Below are 22,796 nucleotides of genomic sequence, written 5' to 3' on the forward strand. Positions count from 1 at the left end.
CAAAAGTGATTTTCTCGGCGAGTTAAGCATTTTGAGTAATTTGCCGATGGCCTTCAGAACGGCTTGCATCAAAATTATCTATTTTTTGCGAGACATTTATTTTTCGAAAAATGTGATTTTTTTCGGCGCGTTAAGCATTTGGAGTAATTTGCCGATTGCTTTTAGAACTGCTTGCATTGAAATTTACTATTTTTTGCCAGACATTCATTGTGGGAAAAAGGTGATTTTCTCGGCGAGTTAAGCATTTTGAGTAGTTTGCCGATTGCTTTCAGAACGGCTTGCATTGAAATTTACTATTTTTTGACAGACATTCATTGTGGGAAAAACGTGATTTTCTCGGCGAGTTAAGCATTTTGAGTAATTCGTTGATCGCTTTCAGAACGGCTTGCATCACAATTAACTATTTTTTGCCAGGCGTTCATTGTGGAACAAAAGTGATTTTCTCGGCGAGTTCAGCATTTTGAGTAATTTGCCGATTGGTTTCAGAACGGCTTGCATTGAAATTTACTATATTTTGCCAGACATTCATTGAGGAACAAAAGTGCTTTTCCCGGCGAGTTAAGCATTTTGAGTCATTTGCCGATGGCTTTCAGAACGGCTTGCATCAAAATTAACTATTTTTGCCAGACAATCATGTGCAAAGAAAGTGATTTGCTCGGCGAGTTAAGCATTTTGAGTAATTTGCCGATTGGTTTCAGAACGACTTGCATCAAAATTAACTATTTTTTGCCAGACATTCATTGTGGGGAAAAAAGTGATTTTCTCGGCGCCTTAAGCATTTTGAGTAATTTGCCGATCGGTTTCAGAACGGCTTGCATCACAATTTACTATTTTTTGCCAGACATTCATTCTGGAACAAAAGTGATTTTCTCGGCGACTTAAGCATTTTGAGCATTTTGCCGATTGTTTTCAGAACGGCTTGCATTGAAATTTACAATTTTTTGCCAGACATTCATTGTGGGAAAAAGGTGATTTTCTCGGCGAGTTAAGCATTTTGAGTAAATTGCCGATTGGTTTCAGAACAGCTTGCATCACAATTAACTATTTTTTGCCAGACATTCATTGTGGGGAAAAAAGTGATTTTCTCTGCGCGTTATGCAGTTTGAGTAATTTGCCGATCGGTTTCAGAGATGCTTGCATCACAATTTACTATTTTTTGCCAGATATTCATTGTGGAACCAAAGTGATTTTCTCGGCGAGTTAAGCATTTTGAGCATTTTGCCGATTGTTTTCAGAACGGCTTGCATTGAAATTAACTATTTTTTCCCTGGCATTCATTGTGGAACAAAAGTGATTTTCTCGGCGAGTTAAGCATTTTGAGCAATTTGCCGATTGGTTTCAGATCGGTTTGCATCATAATTAACTATTTTTTGCCAGACATTCATTGTTGAAAAAAACTGATTTTCTCGGCGAGTTATGCATTTTGAGTAATTTGCCGGTTGGTTTCAGAACAGCTTGCATTAAAATGCACTACTTTTTGCCAGACATTCATTGTGGCAAGAAAGTGATTTTCTCAGCGAGTTAAGCATTTTGAGTAATTTGCCGATTGGTTTCAGAACGTCGTGCATCAAAATTAACTATTGTTTGCCAGACATTCACTTGGGAAAAAAAGTGATTTTCTCGGCGAGTTAAGCATTTTGAGTAATTTGCTGATTGGTATCAGAACGTCTTGCGTCAAAATTACTATTTTTTGCCAGACCTTCATTGTGAAAAAAAACTGATTTTCTCGGCGAGTTAAACATTTTGCGTAATTTGCCGATTGGTTTCAGAACGGCTTGCATTGAAATTTACTATTTTTTGCCAGACTTTCATTGTGGAACAACAGTGATTTTCTCGTCGAGTTAAGCATTTTGAGTAATTTGCCGATTGGTTTCAGAACGGCTTGCATCACAATTAACTATTTTTTGCCAGGCGTTCATTGTGGAACAAAAGTGATTTTCTCGGCGAGTTCAACATTTTGAGTAATTTGCCGATTGGTTTCAGAACGGCTTGCAACACAATTAACTATTTTTTGCCAGGCATTCATTGTGGAACATTAGTGATTTTCTCGGCGAGTTAAGCATTTTGAGCAGTTTGCCGATTGCTTTCAGAACGGCTTGCATTGAAATTTACTATTTTTTGCCAGACATTCATTGTGGGAAAAAAGTAATTTTCTCCGTGAGTTAAGCATTTTGAGTAAATTGCCGATTGGTTTCAGAACAGCTTGCATCACAATTAACTATTTTTTGCCAGACATTCATTGTGGGGAAAAAAGTGATTTTCTCGGCGCGTTAAGCATTTTGAGTAATTTGCCGATCGGTTTCAGAACGGCTTGCATCACAATTTACTATTTTTTGCCAGATATTCATTGTGGAACCAAAGTGATTTTCTCGGCGCGTTAAGAATTTTGAGTAATTTGCCGATTGCTTTCAGAACTGCTTGCATTGAAATTTACTATTTTGTGCCAGACATTCATTGTGGAACAACAGTGATTTTCACGGCGCGTTCAGCATTTTGAGCAATATGCCGGTTGGTTTCAGAACGGCTTGCATTGAAATTTACTATTTTTTGCCAGACATTCATTGTGGCAAGAAAGTGATTTTCTCGGCGAGTTAAGCATTTTCAGTAATTTGCCGATTGGTTTCAGAACGGCTTGCATCACAATTAACTATTTTTTGCCAGGCGTTCATTGTGGAACAAAAGTGATTTTCTCGGCGAGTTCAGCATCTTGAGTAATTTGCCGATTGGTTTCAGAACGGCTTGCAACACAATTAACTATGTTTTGCCAGGCATTCATTGTGGAACATAAGTGATTTTCTCGGCGAGTTAAGCATTTTGAGTAGTTTGCCGATTGCTTTCAGAACGGCTTGCATTGAAATTTACTATTTTTTGCCAGACATTCATTGTGGCAAGAAAGTGATTTTCTCAGCAAGTTAAGCATTTTGAGTAATTTGCCGATTGGTTTCAGAACGTCGTGCATCAAAATTAACTATTGTTTGCCAGACATTCACTTGGGGAAAAAAAGTGAGTTTCTCGGCGAGTTAAGCATTTTGAGTAATTTGCTGATTGGTATCAGAACGTCTTGCGTCAAAATTACTATTTTTTGCCAGACATTCATTGTGAAAAAAAACTGATTTTCTCGGCGAGTTAAACATTTTGCGTAATTTGCCGATTGGTTTCAGAACGGCTTGCATTGAAATTAACTATTTTTTGCCAGACATTCATTGTGGAACAAAAGTGATTTTCTCGGCGAGTTAAGCATTTTGAGTAATTTGCCGATGGCCTTCAGAACGGCTTGCATCAAAATTAACTATTTTTTGCCAGACATTTATTTTTGGAAAAATGTGATTTTTTTCGGCGCGTTAAGCATTTGGAGTAATTTGCCGATTGGTTTCAGAACGGCTTGCATCAAAATTAATTATTTTTTGCCAAACATTCATTTGGGAAAAACTTATTTTCTCGGCGCGTTAAGCATTTTGAGTAATTTGCCGATTGCTTTTAGAACTGCTTGCATTGAAATTTACTATTTTTTGCCAGACATTCATTGTGGGAAAAAGGTGATTTTCTCGGCGAGTTAAGCATTTTGAGTAGTTTGCCGATTGCTTTCAGAACGGCTTGCATTGAAATTTACTATTTTTTGACAGACATTCATTGTGGGAAAACGTGATTTTCTCGGCGAGTTAAGCATTTTGAGTAATTCGCCGATCGCTTTCAGAACGGCTTGCATCAAAATTAACTATTTTTGCCAGACAATCATGTGCAAAGAAAGTGATTTGCTCGGCGAGTTAAGCATTTTAAGTAATTTGCCGATTGGTTTCAGAACGACTTGCATCAAAATTAACTATTTTTTGCCAGACATTCATTGTGGCAAGAAAGTGATTTTCTCGGCGAGTTAAGCATTTTCAGTAATTTGCCGATTGGTTCAGAACGGCTTGCATCACAATTAACTATTTTTTGCCAGGTGTTCATTGTGGAACAAAAGTGATTTTCTCGGCGAGTTCAGCATTTTGAGTAATTTGCCGATTGGTTTCAGAACGGCTTGCAACACAATTAACTATGTTTTGCCAGGCATTCATTGTGGAACATAAGTGATTTTCTCGGCGACTTAAGCATTTTGAGCATTTTGCCGATTGTTTTCAGAACGGCTTGCATTGAAATTTACAATTTTTTGCCAGACATTCATTGTGGGAAAAAGGTGATTTTCTCGGCGAGTTAAGCATTTTGAGTAAATTGCCGATTGGTTTCAGAACAGCTTGCATCACAATTAACTATTTTTTGCCAGACATTCATTGTGGGGAAAAAAGTGATTTTCTCTGCGCGTTATGCAGTTTGAGTAATTTGCCGATCGGTTTCAGAGATGCTTGCATCACAATTTACTATTTTTTGCCAGATATTCATTGTGGAACCAAAGTGATTTTCTCGGCGAGTTAAGCATTTTGAGCATTTTGCCGATTGTTTTCAGAACGGCTTGCATTGAAATTAACTATTTTTTCCCTGGCATTCATTGTGGAACAAAAGTGATTTTCTCGGCGAGTTAAGCATTTTGAGCAATTTGCCGATTGGTTTCAGATCGGTTTGCATCATAATTAACTATTTTTTGCCAGACATTCATTGTTGAAAAAAACTGATTTTCTCGGCGAGTTATGCATTTTGAGTAATTTGCCGGTTGGTTTCAGAACAGCTTGCATTAAAATGCACTACTTTTTGCCAGACATTCATTGTGGCAAGAAAGTGATTTTCTCAGCGAGTTAAGCATTTTGAGTAATTTGCCGATTGGTTTCAGAACGTCGTGCATCAAAATTAACTATTGTTTGCCAGACATTCACTTGGGAAAAAAAGTGATTTTCTCAGCGAGTTAAGCATTTTGAGTAATTTGCTGATTGGTATCAGAACGTCTTGCGTCAAAATTACTATTTTTTGCCAGACCTTCATTGTGAAAAAAAACTGATTTTCTCGGCGAGTTAAACATTTTGCGTAATTTGCCGATTGGTTTCAGAACGGCTTGCATTGAAATTTACTATTTTTTGCCAGACTTTCATTGTGGAACAACAGTGATTTTCTCGTCGAGTTAAGCATTTTGAGTAATTTGCCGATTGGTTTCAGAACGGCTTGCATCACAATTAACTATTTTTTGCCAGGCGTTCATTGTGGAACAAAAGTGATTTTCTCGGCGAGTTCAACATTTTGAGTAATTTGCCGATTGGTTTCAGAACGGCTTGCAACACAATTAACTATTTTTTGCCAGGCATTCATTGTGGAACATTAGTGATTTTCTCGGCGAGTTAAGCATTTTGAGCAGTTTGCCGATTGCTTTCAGAACGGCTTGCATTGAAATTTACTATTTTTTGCCAGACATTCGTTGTGGGAAAAAAGTAATTTTCTCCGTGAGTTAAGCATTTTGAGTAAATTGCCGATTGGTTTCAGAACAGCTTGCATCACAATTAACTATTTTTTGCCAGACATTCATTGTGGGGAAAAAAGTGATTTTCTCGGCGCGTTAAGCATTTTGAGTAATTTGCCGATCGGTTTCAGAACGGCTTGCATCACAATTTACTATTTTTTGCCAGATATTCATTGTGGAACCAAAGTGATTTTCTCGGCGCGTTAAGAATTTTGAGTAATTTGCCGATTGCTTTCAGAACTGCTTGCATTGAAATTTACTATTTTGTGCCAGACATTCATTGTGGAACAACAGTGATTTTCACGGCGCGTTCAGCATTTTGAGCAATATGCCGGTTGGTTTCAGAACGGCTTGCATTGAAATTTACTATTTTTTGCCAGACATTCATTGTGGCAAGAAAGTGATTTTCTCGGCGAGTTAAGCATTTTCAGTAATTTGCCGATTGGTTTCAGAACGGCTTGCATCACAATTAACTATTTTTTGCCAGGCGTTCATTGTGGAACAAAAGTGATTTTCTCGGCGAGTTCAGCATCTTGAGTAATTTGCCGATTGGTTTCAGAACGGCTTGCAACACAATTAACTATGTTTTGCCAGGCATTCATTGTGGAACATAAGTGATTTTCTCGGCGAGTTAAGCATTTTGAGTAGTTTGCCGATTGCTTTCAGAACGGCTTGCATTGAAATTTACTATTTTTTGCCAGACATTCATTGTGGCAAGAAAGTGATTTTCTCAGCAAGTTAAGCATTTTGAGTAATTTGCCGATTGGTTTCAGAACGTCGTGCATCAAAATTAACTATTGTTTGCCAGACATTCACTTGGGGAAAAAAAGTGAGTTTCTCGGCGAGTTAAGCATTTTGAGTAATTTGCTGATTGGTATCAGAACGTCTTGCGTCAAAATTACTATTTTTTGCCAGACATTCATTGTGAAAAAAAACTGATTTTCTCGGCGAGTTAAACATTTTGCGTAATTTGCCGATTGGTTTCAGAACGGCTTGCATTGAAATTAACTATTTTTTGCCAGACATTCATTGTGGAACAAAAGTGATTTTCTCGGCGAGTTAAGCATTTTGAGTAATTTGCCGATGGCCTTCAGAACGGCTTGCATCAAAATTAACTATTTTTTGCCAGACATTTATTTTTGGAAAAATGTGATTTTTTTCGGCGCGTTAAGCATTTGGAGTAATTTGCCGATTGGTTTCAGAACGGCTTGCATCAAAATTAATTATTTTTTGCCAAACATTCATTTGGGAAAAACTTATTTTCTCGGCGCGTTAAGCATTTTGAGTAATTTGCCGATTGCTTTTAGAACTGCTTGCATTGAAATTTACTATTTTTTGCCAGACATTCATTGTGGGAAAAAGGTGATTTTCTCGGCGAGTTAAGCATTTTGAGTAGTTTGCCGATTGCTTTCAGAACGGCTTGCATTGAAATTTACTATTTTTTGACAGACATTCATTGTGGGAAAACGTGATTTTCTCGGCGAGTTAAGCATTTTGAGTAATTCGCCGATCGCTTTCAGAACGGCTTGCATCAAAATTAACTATTTTTGCCAGACAATCATGTGCAAAGAAAGTGATTTGCTCGGCGAGTTAAGCATTTTAAGTAATTTGCCGATTGGTTTCAGAACGACTTGCATCAAAATTAACTATTTTTTGCCAGACATTCATTGTGGCAAGAAAGTGATTTTCTCGGCGAGTTAAGCATTTTCAGTAATTTGCCGATTGGTTCAGAACGGCTTGCATCACAATTAACTATTTTTTGCCAGGTGTTCATTGTGGAACAAAAGTGATTTTTTCGGCGAGTTCAGCATTTTGAGTAATTTGCCGATTGGTTTCAGAACGGCTTGCAACACAATTAACTATGTTTTGCCAGGCATTCATTGTGGAACATAAGTGATTTTCTCGGCGAGTTAAGCATTTTGAGTAGTTTGCCGATTGCTTTCAGAACGGCTTGCATTGAAATTTACTATTTTTTGCCAGACATTCATTGTGGCAAGAAAGTGATTTTCTCAGCAAGTTAAGCATTTTGAGTAATTTGCCGACTGGTTTCAGAACGTCGTGCATCAAAATTAACTATTGTTTGCCAGACATTCACTTGGGAAAAAAAGTGAGTTTCTCGGCGAGTTAAGCATTTTGAGTAATTTGCTGATTGGTATCAGAACGTCTTGCGTCAAAATTACTATTTTTTGCCAGACATTCATTGTGAAAAAAAACTGATTTTCTCGGCGAGTTAAACATTTTGCGTAATTTGCCGATTGGTTTCAGAACGGCTTGCATTGAAATTAACTATTTTTTGCCAGACATTCATTGTGGAACAAAAGTGATTTTCTCGGCGAGTTAAGCATTTTGAGTAATTTGCCGATGGCCTTAAGAACGGCTTGCATCAAAATTAACTATTTTTTGCCAGACATTTATTTTTGGAAAAATGTGATTTTTTTTCGGCGCGTTAAGCATTTGGAGTAATTTGCCGATTGCTTTTAGAACTGCTAGCATTGAAATTTACTATTTTTTGCCAGACATTCATTGTGGGAAAAAGGTGATTTTCTCGGCGAGTTAAGCATTTTGAGTAGTTTGCCGATTGCTTTCAGAACGGCTTGCATTGAAATTTACTATTTTTTGACAGACATTCATTGTGGGAAAAACGTGATTTTCTCGGCGAGTTAAGCATTTTGAGTAATTCGTGATCGCTTTCAGAACGGCTTGCATCACAATTAACTATTTTTTGCCAGGCGTTCATTGTGGAACAAAAGTGATTTTCTCGGCGAGTTCAGCATTTTGAGTAATTTGCCGATTGGTTTCAGAACGGCTTGCATTGAAATTTACTATATTTTGCCAGACATTCATTGAGGAACAAAAGTGCTTTTCCCGGCGAGTTAAGCATTTTGAGTCATTTGCCGATGGCTTTCAGAACGGCTTGCATCAAAATTAACTATTTTTGCCAGACAATCATGTGCAAAGAAAGTGATTTGCTCGGCGAGTTAAGCATTTTGAGTAATTTGCCGATTGGTTTCAGAACGACTTGCATCAAAATTAACTATTTTTTGCCAGACATTCATTGTGGGGAAAAAAGTGATTTTCTCGGCGCCTTAAGCATTTTGAGTAATTTGCCGATCGGTTTCAGAACGGCTTGCATCACAATTTACTATTTTTTGCCAGACATTCATTCTGGAACAAAAGTGATTTTCTCGGCGACTTAAGCATTTTGAGCATTTTGCCGATTGTTTTCAGAACGGCTTGCATTGAAATTTACTATTTTTTGCCAGACATTCATTGTGGGAAAAAGGTGATTTTCTCGGCGAGTTAAGCATTTTGAGTAAATTGCCGATTGGTTTCAGAACAGCTTGCATCACAATTAACTATTTTTTGCCAGACATTCATTGTGGGGAAAAAAGTGATTTTCTCGGCGCGTTATGCATTTTGAGTAATTTGCCGATCGGTTTCAGAGATGCTTGCATCACAATTTACTATTTTTTGCCAGATATTCATTGTGGAACCAAAGTGATTTTCTCGGCGAGTTAAGCATTTTGAGCATTTTGCCGATTGTTTTCAGAACGGCTTGCATTGAAATTAACTATTTTTTCCCTGGCATTCATTGTGGAACAAAAGTGATTTTCTCGGCGAGTTAAGCATTTTGAGCAATTTGCCGATTGGTTTCAGATCGGTTTGCATCATAATTAACTATTTTTTGCCAGACATTCATTGTTGAAAAAAACTGATTTTCTCGGCGAGTTATGCATTTTGATTAATTTGCCGGTTGGTTTCAGAACAGCTTGCATTAAAATGTACTACTTTTTGCCAGACATTCATTGTGGCAAGAAAGTGATTTTCTCAGCGAGTTAAGCATTTTGAGTAATTTGCCGATTGGTTTCAGAACGTCGTGCATCAAAATTAACTATTGTTTGCCAGACATTCACTTGGGAAAAAAAGTGATTTTCTCGGCGAGTTAAGCATTTTGAGTAATTTGCTGATTGGTATCAGAACGTCTTGCGTCAAAATTACTATTTTTTGCCAGACCTTCATTGTGAAAAAAAACTGATTTTCTCGGCGAGTTAAGCATTTTGAGAAATTTGCCGATTGGTTTCAGAACGGCTTGCATTGAAATTAACTATTTTTTGCCAGTCATTCATTGTGGAACAAAAGTGATTTTCTCGGCGAGTTAAGCATTTTGAGAAATTTGCCGATTGGTTTCAGAACGGCTTGGATCAAAATGAACTATTTTTTGCCAGCCATTCATTGTGGGGAAAAAAGTGATTTTCTCGGCGCCTTAAGCATTTTGAGTAATTTGCCGATCGGTTTCAGAACGGCTTGCATCACAATTTACTATTTTTTGCCAGACATTCATTCTGGAACAAAAGTGATTTTCTCGGCGACTTAAGCATTTTGAGCATTTTGCCGATTGTTTTCAGAACGGCTTGCATTGAAATTTACTATTTTTTGCCAGACATTCATTGTGGGAAAAAGGTGATTTTCTCGGCGCGTTATGCATTTTGAGTAATTTGCCGATCGGTTTCAGAGATGCTTGCATCACCATTTACTATTTTTTTGCCAGATATTCATTGTGGAACCAAAGTGATTTTCTCGGCGAGTTAAGCATTTTGAGCATTTTGCCGATTGTTTTCAGAACGGCTTGCATTGAAATTTACTATTTTTTGCCAGACATTCATTGTGGGAAAAAGGTGATTTTCTCGGCGAGTTAAGCATTTTGAGTAATTTGCCGATTGGTTTCAGAACGGCTTGCATCACAATTAACTATTTTTTCCCTGGCATTCATTGTGGAACAAAAGTGATTTTCCCGGCGAGTTAAGCATTTTGAGCAATTTGCCGATTGGTTTCAGATCGGTTTGCATCACAATTAACTATTTTTTGCCAGACATTCATTGTTGAAAAAAACTGATTTTCTTGGCGAGTTATGCATTTTGAGTAATTTGCCGGTTGGTTTCAGAACAGCTTGCATTAAAATGTACTACTTTTTGCCAGACATTCATTGTGGCAAGAAAGTGATTTTCTCAGCGAGTTAAGCATTTTGAGTAATTTGCCGATTGGTTTCAGAATGTCGTGCATCAAAATTAACTATTGTTTGCCAGACATTCACTTGGGAAAAAAAGCGATTTTCTCGGCGAGTTAAGCATTTTGAGTAATCTGCTGATTGGTATCAGAACGTCTTGCGTCAAAATTACTATTTTTTGCCAGACATTCATTCTGAAAAAAAACTGATTTTCTCGGCGAGTTAAACATTTTGCGTAATTTGCCGATTGGTTTCAGAACGGCTTGCATTAAAATTAACTATTTTTTGCCAGACATTCATTGTGGAACAAAAGTGATTTTCTCGGCGAGTTAAGCATTTTGAGTAATTTGCCGATCGGTTTCAGAACGGCTTGCATCACAATTTACTATTTTTTGCCAGACATTCATTCTGGAACAAAAGTGATTTTCTCGGCGACTTAAGCATTTTGAGCATTTTGCCGATTGTTTTCAGAACGGCTTGCATTGAAATTTACTATTTTTTGCCAGACATTCATTGTGGGAAAAAGGTGATTTTCTCGGCGCGTTATGCATTTTGAGTAATTTGCCGATCGGTTTCAGAGATGCTTGCATCACCATTTACTATTTTTTTGCCAGATATTCATTGTGGAACCAAAGTGATTTTCTCGGCGAGTTAAGCATTTTGAGCATTTTGCCGATTGTTTTCAGAACGGCTTGCATTGAAATTTACTATTTTTTGCCAGACATTCATTGTGGGAAAAAGGTGATTTTCTCGGCGAGTTAAGCATTTTGAGTAATTTGCCGATTGGTTTCAGAACGGCTTGCATCACAATTAACTATTTTTTCCCTGGCATTCATTGTGGAACAAAAGTGATTTTCCCGGCGAGTTAAGCATTTTGAGCAATTTGCCGATTGGTTTCAGATCGGTTTGCATCACAATTAACTATTTTTTGCCAGACATTCATTGTTGAAAAAAACTGATTTTCTTGGCGAGTTATGCATTTTGAGTAATTTGCCGGTTGGTTTCAGAACAGCTTGCATTAAAATGTACTACTTTTTGCCAGACATTCATTGTGGCAAGAAAGTGATTTTCTCAGCGAGTTAAGCATTTTGAGTAATTTGCCGATTGGTTTCAGAATGTCGTGCATCAAAATTAACTATTGTTTGCCAGACATTCACTTGGGAAAAAAAGCGATTTTCTCGGCGAGTTAAGCATTTTGAGTAATCTGCTGATTGGTATCAGAACGTCTTGCGTCAAAATTACTATTTTTTGCCAGACATTCATTCTGAAAAAAAACTGATTTTCTCGGCGAGTTAAACATTTTGCGTAATTTGCCGATTGGTTTCAGAACGGCTTGCATTAAAATTAACTATTTTTTGCCAGACATTCATTGTGGAACAAAAGTGATTTTCTCGGCGAGTTAAGCATTTTGAGTAATTTGCCGATGGCCTTCAGAACGGCTTGCATCAAAATTAACTATTATTTGCCAGACATTTATTTTTGGAAAAATTTGATTTTTTTCGGCGCGTTAAGCATTTGGAGTAATTTGCCGATTGCTTTTAGAACTGCTTGCATTGAAATTTACTATTTTTTGCCAGACATTCATTGTGGGAAAAAGGTGATTTTCTCGGCGAGTTAAGCATTTTGAGTAATTCGTTGATCGCTTTCAGAACGGCTTGCATCACAATTAACTATTTTTTGCCAGGCGTTCATTGTGGAACAAAAGTGATTTTCTCGGCGAGTTCAGCATTTTGAGTAATTTGCCGATTGGTTTCAGAACGGCTTGCATTGAAATTTACTATATTTTGCCAGACATTCATTGAGGAACAAAAGTGCTTTTCCCGGCGAGTTAAGCATTTTGAGTCATTTGCCGATGGCTTTCAGAACGGCTTGCATCAAAATTAACTATTTTTGCCAGACAATCATGTGCAAAGAAAGTGATTTTCTCGGCGAGTTATGCATTTTGAGTAATTTGCCGGTTGGTTTCAGAACAGCTTGCATTAAAATGTACTACTTTTTGCCAGACATTCATTGTGGCAAGAAAGTGATTTTCTCAGCGAGTTAAGCATTTTGAGTAATTTGCCGATTGGTTTCAGAACGTCGTGCATCAAAATTAACTATTTTTTGCCAGACATTCACTTGGGAAGAAAAGTGATTTTCTCGGTGAGTTAAGCATTTTGAGTAATTTGCTGATTGGTATCAGAACGTCTTGCGTCAAAATTACTATTTTTTGCCAGACCTTCATTGTGAAAAAAAACTGATTTTCTCGGCGAGTTAAACATTTTGCGTAATTTGCCGATTGGTTTCAGAACGGCTTGCATTGAAATTTCCTATTTTTTGCCAGACTTTCATTGTGGAACAACAGTGATTTTCTCGTCGAGTTAAGCATTTTGAGTAATTTGCCGATTGGTTTCAGAACGGCTTGCATCACAATTAACTATTTTTTGCCAGGCGTTCATTGTGGAACAAAAGTGATTTTCTCGGCGAGTTCAACATTTTGAGTAATTTGCCGATTGGTTTCAGAACGGCTTGCAACACAATTAATTATTTTTTGCCAGGCATTCATTGTGGAACATAAGTGATTTTCTCGGCGAGTTAAGCATTTTGAGCAGTTTGCCGATTGCTTTCAGAACGGCTTGCATTGAAATTTACTATTTTTTGCCAGACATTCATTGTGGGAAAAAAGTAATTTTCTCGGTGAGTTAAGCATTTTGAGTAAATTGCTGATTGGTTTCAGAACAGCTTGCATCACAATTAACTATTTTTTGCCAGACATTCATTGTGGGGAAAAAAGTGATTTTCTCGGCGCGTTAAGCATTTTGAGTAATTTGCCGATCGGTTTCAGAACGGCTTGCATCACAATTTACTATTTTTTGCCAAATATTCATTGTGGAACCAAAGTGATTTTCTCGGCGCGTTAAGAATTTTGAGTAATTTGCCGATAGCTTTCAGAACTGCTTGCATTGAAATTTACTATTTTGTGCCAGACATTCATTGTGGAACAACAGTGATTTTCACGGCGCGTTCAGCATTTTGAGCAATATGCCGGTTGGTTTCAGAACGGCTTGCATTGAAATTTACTATTTTTTGCCAGACATTCATTGTGGCAAGAAAGTGATTTTCTCGGCGAGTTAAGCATTTTCAGTAATTTGCCGATTGGTTTCAGAACGGCTTGCATCACAATTAACTATTTTTTGCCAGGCGTTCATTGTGGAACAAAAGTGATTTTCTCGGCGAGTTCAGCATCTTGAGTAATTTGCCGATTGGTTTCAGAACGGCTTGCATTGAAATTTACTATTTTTTGCCAGACATTCATTGTGGCAAGAAAGTGATTTTCTCAGCAAGTTAAGCATTTTGAGTAATTTGCCGACTGGTTTCAGAACGTCGTGCATCAAAATTAACTATTGTTTGCCAGACATTCACTTGGGAAAAAAAGTGAGTTTCTCGGCGAGTTAAGCATTTTGAGTAATTTGCTGATTGGTATCAGAACGTCTTGCGTCAAAATTACTATTTTTTGCCAGACATTCATTGTGAAAAAAAACTGATTTTCTCGGCGAGTTAAACATTTTGCGTAATTTGCCGATTGGTTTCAGAACGGCTTGCATTGAAATTAACTATTTTTTGCCAGACATTCATTGTGGAACAAAAGTGATTTTCTCGGCGAGTTAAGCATTTTGAGTAATTTGCCGATGGCCTTAAGAACGGCTTGCATCAAAATTAACTATTTTTTGCCAGACATTTATTTTTGGAAAAATGTGATTTTTTTTCGGCGCGTTAAGCATTTGGAGTAATTTGCCGATTGCTTTTAGAACTGCTAGCATTGAAATTTACTATTTTTTGCCAGACATTCATTGTGGGAAAAAGGTGATTTTCTCGGCGAGTTAAGCATTTTGAGTAGTTTGCCGATTGCTTTCAGAACGGCTTGCATTGAAATTTACTATTTTTTGACAGACATTCATTGTGGGAAAAACGTGATTTTCTCGGCGAGTTAAGCATTTTGAGTAATTCGTGATCGCTTTCAGAACGGCTTGCATCACAATTAACTATTTTTTGCCAGGCGTTCATTGTGGAACAAAAGTGATTTTCTCGGCGAGTTCAGCATTTTGAGTAATTTGCCGATTGGTTTCAGAACGGCTTGCATTGAAATTTACTATATTTTGCCAGACATTCATTGAGGAACAAAAGTGCTTTTCCCGGCGAGTTAAGCATTTTGAGTCATTTGCCGATGGCTTTCAGAACGGCTTGCATCAAAATTAACTATTTTTGCCAGACAATCATGTGCAAAGAAAGTGATTTGCTCGGCGAGTTAAGCATTTTGAGTAATTTGCCGATTGGTTTCAGAACGACTTGCATCAAAATTAACTATTTTTTGCCAGACATTCATTGTGGGGAAAAAAGTGATTTTCTCGGCGCCTTAAGCATTTTGAGTAATTTGCCGATCGGTTTCAGAACGGCTTGCATCACAATTTACTATTTTTTGCCAGACATTCATTCTGGAACAAAAGTGATTTTCTCGGCGACTTAAGCATTTTGAGCATTTTGCCGATTGTTTTCAGAACGGCTTGCATTGAAATTTACTATTTTTTGCCAGACATTCATTGTGGGAAAAAGGTGATTTTCTCGGCGAGTTAAGCATTTTGAGTAAATTGCCGATTGGTTTCAGAACAGCTTGCATCACAATTAACTATTTTTTGCCAGACATTCATTGTGGGGAAAAAAGTGATTTTCTCGGCGCGTTATGCATTTTGAGTAATTTGCCGATCGGTTTCAGAGATGCTTGCATCACAATTTACTATTTTTTGCCAGATATTCATTGTGGAACCAAAGTGATTTTCTCGGCGAGTTAAGCATTTTGAGCATTTTGCCGATTGTTTTCAGAACGGCTTGCATTGAAATTAACTATTTTTTCCCTGGCATTCATTGTGGAACAAAAGTGATTTTCTCGGCGAGTTAAGCATTTTGAGCAATTTGCCGATTGGTTTCAGATCGGTTTGCATCATAATTAACTATTTTTTGCCAGACATTCATTGTTGAAAAAAACTGATTTTCTCGGCGAGTTATGCATTTTGATTAATTTGCCGGTTGGTTTCAGAACAGCTTGCATTAAAATGTACTACTTTTTGCCAGACATTCATTGTGGCAAGAAAGTGATTTTCTCAGCGAGTTAAGCATTTTGAGTAATTTGCCGATTGGTTTCAGAACGTCGTGCATCAAAATTAACTATTGTTTGCCAGACATTCACTTGGGAAAAAAAGTGATTTTCTCGGCGAGTTAAGCATTTTGAGTAATTTGCTGATTGGTATCAGAACGTCTTGCGTCAAAATTACTATTTTTTGCCAGACCTTCATTGTGAAAAAAAACTGATTTTCTCGGCGAGTTAAGCATTTTGAGAAATTTGCCGATTGGTTTCAGAACGGCTTGCATTGAAATTAACTATTTTTTGCCAGTCATTCATTGTGGAACAAAAGTGATTTTCTCGGCGAGTTAAGCATTTTGAGAAATTTGCCGATTGGTTTCAGAACGGCTTGGATCAAAATGAACTATTTTTTGCCAGCCATTCATTGTGGGGAAAAAAGTGATTTTCTCGGCGCCTTAAGCATTTTGAGTAATTTGCCGATCGGTTTCAGAACGGCTTGCATCACAATTTACTATTTTTTGCCAGACATTCATTCTGGAACAAAAGTGATTTTCTCGGCGACTTAAGCATTTTGAGCATTTTGCCGATTGTTTTCAGAACGGCTTGCATTGAAATTTACTATTTTTTGCCAGACATTCATTGTGGGAAAAAGGTGATTTTCTCGGCGCGTTATGCATTTTGAGTAATTTGCCGATCGGTTTCAGAGATGCTTGCATCACCATTTACTATTTTTTTGCCAGATATTCATTGTGGAACCAAAGTGATTTTCTCGGCGAGTTAAGCATTTTGAGCATTTTGCCGATTGTTTTCAGAACGGCTTGCATTGAAATTTACTATTTTTTGCCAGACATTCATTGTGGGAAAAAGGTGATTTTCTCGGCGAGTTAAGCATTTTGAGTAATTTGCCGATTGGTTTCAGAACGGCTTGCATCACAATTAACTATTTTTTCCCTGGCATTCATTGTGGAACAAAAGTGATTTTCCCGGCGAGTTAAGCATTTTGAGCAATTTGCCGATTGGTTTCAGATCGGTTTGCATCACAATTAACTATTTTTTGCCAGACATTCATTGTTGAAAAAAACTGATTTTCTTGGCGAGTTATGCATTTTGAGTAATTTGCCGGTTGGTTTCAGAACAGCTTGCATTAAAATGTACTACTTTTTGCCAGACATTCATTGTGGCAAGAAAGTGATTTTCTCAGCGAGTTAAGCATTTTGAGTAATTTGCCGATTGGTTTCAGAATGTCGTGCATCAAAATTAACTATTGTTTGCCAGACATTCACTTGGGAAAAAAAGCGATTTTCTCGGCGAGTTAAGCATTTTGAGTAATCTGCTGATTGGTATCAGAACGTCTTGCGTCAAAATTACTATTTTTTGCCAGACATTCATTCTGAAAAAAAACTGATTTTCTCGGCGAGTTAAACATTTTGCGTAATTTGCCGATTGGTTTCAGAACGGCTTGCATTAAAATTAACTATTTTTTGCCAGACATTCATTGTGGAACAAAAGTGATTTTCTCGGCGAGTTAAGCATTTTGAGTAATTTGCCGATGGCCTTCAGAACGGCTTGCATCAAAATTAACTATTATTTGCCAGACATTTATTTTTGGAAAAATTTGATTTTTTTCGGCGCGTTAAGCATTTGGAGTAATTTGCCGATTGCTTTTAGAACTGCTTGCATTGAAATTTACTATTTTTTGCCAGACATTCATTGTGGGAAAAAGGTGATTTTCTCGGCGAGTTAAGCATTTTGAGTAATTCGTTGATCGCTTTCAGAACGGCTTGCATCACAATTAACTATTTTTTGCCAGGCGTTCATTGTGGAACAAAAGTGATTTTCTCGGCGAGTTCAGCATTTTGAGTAATTTGCCGATTGGTTTCAGAACGGCTTGCATTGAAATTTACTATATTTTGCCAGACATTCATTGAGGAACAAAAGTGCTTTTCCCGGCGAGTTAAGCATTTTGAGTCATTTGCCGATGGCTTTCAGAACGGCTTGCATCAAAATTAACTATTTTTGCCAGACAATCATGTGCAAAGAAAGTGATTTTCTCGGCGAGTTATGCATTTTGAGTAATTTGCCGGTTGGTTTCAGAACAGCTTGCATTAAAATGTACTACTTTTTGCCAGACATTCATTGTGGCAAGAAAGTGATTTTCTCAGCGAGTTAAGCATTTTGAGTAATTTGCCGATTGGTTTCAGAACGTCGTGCATCAAAATTAACTATTTTTTGCCAGACATTCACTTGGGAAGAAAAGTGATTTTCTCGGCGAGTTAAGCATTTTGAGTAATTTGCTGATTGGTATCAGAACGTCTTGCGTCAAAATTACTATTTTTTGCCAGACCTTCATTGTGAAAAAAAACTGATTTTCTCGGCGAGTTAAACATTTTGCGTAATTTGCCGATTGGTTTCAGAACGGCTTGCATTGAAATTTCCTATTTTTTGCCAGACTTTCATTGTGGAACAACAGTGATTTTCTCGTCGAGTTAAGCATTTTGAGTAATTTGCCGATTGGTTTCAGAACGGCTTGCATCACAATTAACTATTTTTTGCCAGGCGTTCATTGTGGAACAAAAGTGATTTTCTCGGCGAGTTCAACATTTTGAGTAATTTGCCGATTGGTTTCAGAACGGCTTGCAACACAATTAATTATTTTTTGCCAGGCATTCATTGTGGAACATAAGTGATTTTCTCGGCGAGTTAAGCATTTTGAGCAATTTGCCGATTGCTTTCAGAACGGCTTGCATTGAAATTTACTATTTTTTGCCAGACATTCATTGTGGGAAAAAAGTAATTTTCTCGGTGAGTTAAGCATTTTGAGTAAATTGCTGATTGGTTTCAGAACAGCTTGCATCACAATTAACTATTTTTTGCCAGACATTCATTGTGGGGAAAAAAGTGATTTTCTCGGCGCGTTAAGCATTTTGAGTAATTTGCCGATCGGTTTCAGAACGGCTTGCATCACAATTTACTATTTTTTGCCAAATATTCATTGTGGAACCAAAGTGATTTTCTCGGCGCGTTAAGAATTTTGAGTAATTTGCCGATAGCTTTCAGAACTGCTTGCATTGAAATTTACTATTTTGTGCCAGACATTCATTGTGGAACAACAGTGATTTTCACGGCGCGTTCAGCATTTTGAGCAATATGCCGGTTGGTTTCAGAACGGCTTGCATTGAAATTTACTATTTTTTGCCAGACATTCATTGTGGCAAGAAAGTGATTTTCTCGGCGAGTTAAGCATTTTCAGTAATTTGCCGATTGGTTTCAGAACGGCTTGCATCACAATTAACTATTTTTTGCCAGGCGTTCATTGTGGAACAAAAGTGATTTTCTCGGCGAGTTCAGCATCTTGAGTAATTTGCCGATTGGTTTCAGAACGGCTTGCAACACAATTAACTATGTTTTGCCAGGCATTCATTGTGGAACATAAGTGATTTTCTCGGCGAGTTAAGCATTTTGAGTAGTTTGCCGATTGCTTTCAGAACGGCTTGCATTGAAATTTACTATTTTTTGCCAGACATTCATTGTGGCAAGAAAGTGATTTTCTCAGCAAGTTAAGCATTTTGAGTAATTTGCCGACTGGTTTCAGAACGTCGTGCATCAAAATTAACTATTGTTTGCCAGACATTCACTTGGGAAAAAAAGTGAGTTTCTCGGCGAGTTAAGCATTTTGAGTAATTTGCTGATTGGTATCAGAACGTCTTGCGTCAAAATTACTATTTTTTGCCAGACATTCATTGTGAAAAAAAACTGATTTTCTCGGCGAGTTAAACATTTTGCGTAATTTGCCGATTGGTTTCAGAACGGCTTGCATTGAAATTAACTATTTTTTGCCAGACATTCATTGTGGAACAAAAGTGATTTTCTCGGCGAGTTAAGCATTTTGAGTAATTTGCCGATGGCCTTAAGAACGGCTTGCATCAAAATTAACTATTTTTTGCCAGACATTTATTTTTGGAAAAATGTGATTTTTTTTCGGCGCGTTAAGCATTTGGAGTAATTTGCCGATTGCTTTTAGAACTGCTAGCATTGAAATTTACTATTTTTTGCCAGACATTCATTGTGGGAAAAAGGTGATTTTCTCGGCGAGTTAAGCATTTTGAGTAGTTTGCCGATTGCTTTCAGAACGGCTTGCATTGAAATTTACTATTTTTTGACAGACATTCATTGTGGGAAAAACGTGATTTTCTCGGCGAGTTAAGCATTTTGAGTAATTCGTGATCGCTTTCAGAACGGCTTGCATCACAATTAACTATTTTTTGCCAGGCGTTCATTGTGGAACAAAAGTGATTTTCTCGGCGAGTTCAGCATTTTGAGTAATTTGCCGATTGGTTTCAGAACGGCTTGCATTGAAATTTACTATATTTTGCCAGACATTCATTGAGGAACAAAAGTGCTTTTCCCGGCGAGTTAAGCATTTTGAGTCATTTGCCGATGGCTTTCAGAACGGCTTGCATCAAAATTAACTATTTTTGCCAGACAATCATGTGCAAAGAAAGTGATTTGCTCGGCGAGTTAAGCATTTTGAGTAATTTGCCGATTGGTTTCAGAACGACTTGCATCAAAATTAACTATTTTTTGCCAGACATTCATTGTGGGGAAAAAAGTGATTTTCTCGGCGCCTTAAGCATTTTGAGTAATTTGCCGATCGGTTTCAGAACGGCTTGCATCACAATTTACTATTTTTTGCCAGACATTCATTCTGGAACAAAAGTGATTTTCTCGGCGACTTAAGCATTTTGAGCATTTTGCCGATTGTTTTCAGAACGGCTTGCATTGAAATTTACTATTTTTTGCCAGACATTCATTGTGGGAAAAAGGTGATTTTCTCGGCGAGTTAAGCATTTTGAGTAAATTGCCGATTGGTTTCAGAACAGCTTGCATCACAATTAACTATTTTTTGCCAGACATTCATTGTGGGGAAAAAAGTGATTTTCTCGGCGCGTTATGCATTTTGAGTAATTTGCCGATCGGTTTCAGAGATGCTTGCATCACAATTTACTATTTTTTGCCAGATATTCATTGTGGAACCAAAGTGATTTTCTCGGCGAGTTAAGCATTTTGAGCATTTTGCCGATTGTTTTCAGAACGGCTTGCATTGAAATTAACTATTTTTTCCCTGGCATTCATTGTGGAACAAAAGTGATTTTCTCGGCGAGTTAAGCATTTTGAGCAATTTGCCGATTGGTTTCAGATCGGTTTGCATCATAATTAACTATTTTTTGCCAGACATTCATTGTTGAAAAAAACTGATTTTCTCGGCGAGTTATGCATTTTGATTAATTTGCCGGTTGGTTTCAGAACAGCTTGCATTAAAATGTACTACTTTTTGCCAGACATTCATTGTGGCAAGAAAGTGATTTTCTCAGCGAGTTAAGCATTTTGAGTAATTTGCCGATTGGTTTCAGAACGTCGTGCATCAAAATTAACTATTGTTTGCCAGACATTCACTTGGGAAAAAAAGTGATTTTCTCGGCGAGTTAAGCATTTTGAGTAATTTGCTGATTGGTATCAGAACGTCTTGCGTCAAAATTACTATTTTTTGCCAGACCTTCATTGTGAAAAAAAACTGATTTTCTCGGCGAGTTAAGCATTTTGAGAAATTTGCCGATTGGTTTCAGAACGGCTTGCATTGAAATTAACTATTTTTTGCCAGTCATTCATTGTGGAACAAAAGTGATTTTCTCGGCGAGTTAAGCATTTTGAGAAATTTGCCGATTGGTTTCAGAACGGCTTGGATCAAAATGAACTATTTTTTGCCAGCCATTCATTGTGGGGAAAAAAGTGATTTTCTCGGCGCCTTAAGCATTTTGAGTAATTTGCCGATCGGTTTCAGAACGGCTTGCATCACAATTTACTATTTTTTGCCAGACATTCATTCTGGAACAAAAGTGATTTTCTCGGCGACTTAAGCATTTTGAGCATTTTGCCGATTGTTTTCAGAACGGCTTGCATTGAAATTTACTATTTTTTGCCAGACATTCATTGTGGGAAAAAGGTGATTTTCTCGGCGCGTTATGCATTTTGAGTAATTTGCCGATCGGTTTCAGAGATGCTTGCATCACCATTTACTATTTTTTTGCCAGATATTCATTGTGGAACCAAAGTGATTTTCTCGGCGAGTTAAGCATTTTGAGCATTTTGCCGATTGTTTTCAGAACGGCTTGCATTGAAATTTACTATTTTTTGCCAGACATTCATTGTGGGAAAAAGGTGATTTTCTCGGCGAGTTAAGCATTTTGAGTAATTTGCCGATTGGTTTCAGAACGGCTTGCATCACAATTAACTATTTTTTCCCTGGCATTCATTGTGGAACAAAAGTGATTTTCCCGGCGAGTTAAGCATTTTGAGCAATTTGCCGATTGGTTTCAGATCGGTTTGCATCACAATTAACTATTTTTTGCCAGACATTCATTGTTGAAAAAAACTGATTTTCTTGGCGAGTTATGCATTTTGAGTAATTTGCCGGTTGGTTTCAGAACAGCTTGCATTAAAATGTACTACTTTTTGCCAGACATTCATTGTGGCAAGAAAGTGATTTTCTCAGCGAGTTAAGCATTTTGAGTAATTTGCCGATTGGTTTCAGAATGTCGTGCATCAAAATTAACTATTGTTTGCCAGACATTCACTTGGGAAAAAAAGCGATTTTCTCGGCGAGTTAAGCATTTTGAGTAATCTGCTGATTGGTATCAGAACGTCTTGCGTCAAAATTACTATTTTTTGCCAGACATTCATTCTGAAAAAAAACTGATTTTCTCGGCGAGTTAAACATTTTGCGTAATTTGCCGATTGGTTTCAGAACGGCTTGCATTAAAATTAACTATTTTTTGCCAGACATTCATTGTGGAACAAAAGTGATTTTCTCGGCGAGGTAAGCATTTTGAGTAATTTGCCGATGGCCTTCAGAACGGCTTGCATCAAAATTAACTATTATTTGCCAGACATTTATTTTTGGAAAAATTTGATTTTTTTCGGCGCGTTAAGCATTTGGAGTAATTTGCCGATTGCTTTTAGAACTGCTTGCATTGAAATTTACTATTTTTTGCCAGACATTCATTGTGGGAAAAAGGTGATTTTCTCGGCGAGTTAAGCATTTTGAGTAATTCGTTGATCGCTTTCAGAACGGCTTGCATCACAATTAACTATTTTTTGCCAGGCGTTCATTGTGGAACAAAAGTGATTTTCTCGGCGAGTTCAGCATTTTGAGTAATTTGCCGATTGGTTTCAGAACGGCTTGCATTGAAATTTACTATATTTTGCCAGACATTCATTGAGGAACAAAAGTGCTTTTC

The sequence above is a fragment of the Scyliorhinus torazame genome, chromosome 19, assembly GCF_047496885.1.
Source record: "Scyliorhinus torazame isolate Kashiwa2021f chromosome 19, sScyTor2.1, whole genome shotgun sequence".
NCBI lineage: Eukaryota > Metazoa > Chordata > Chondrichthyes > Carcharhiniformes > Scyliorhinidae > Scyliorhinus > Scyliorhinus torazame.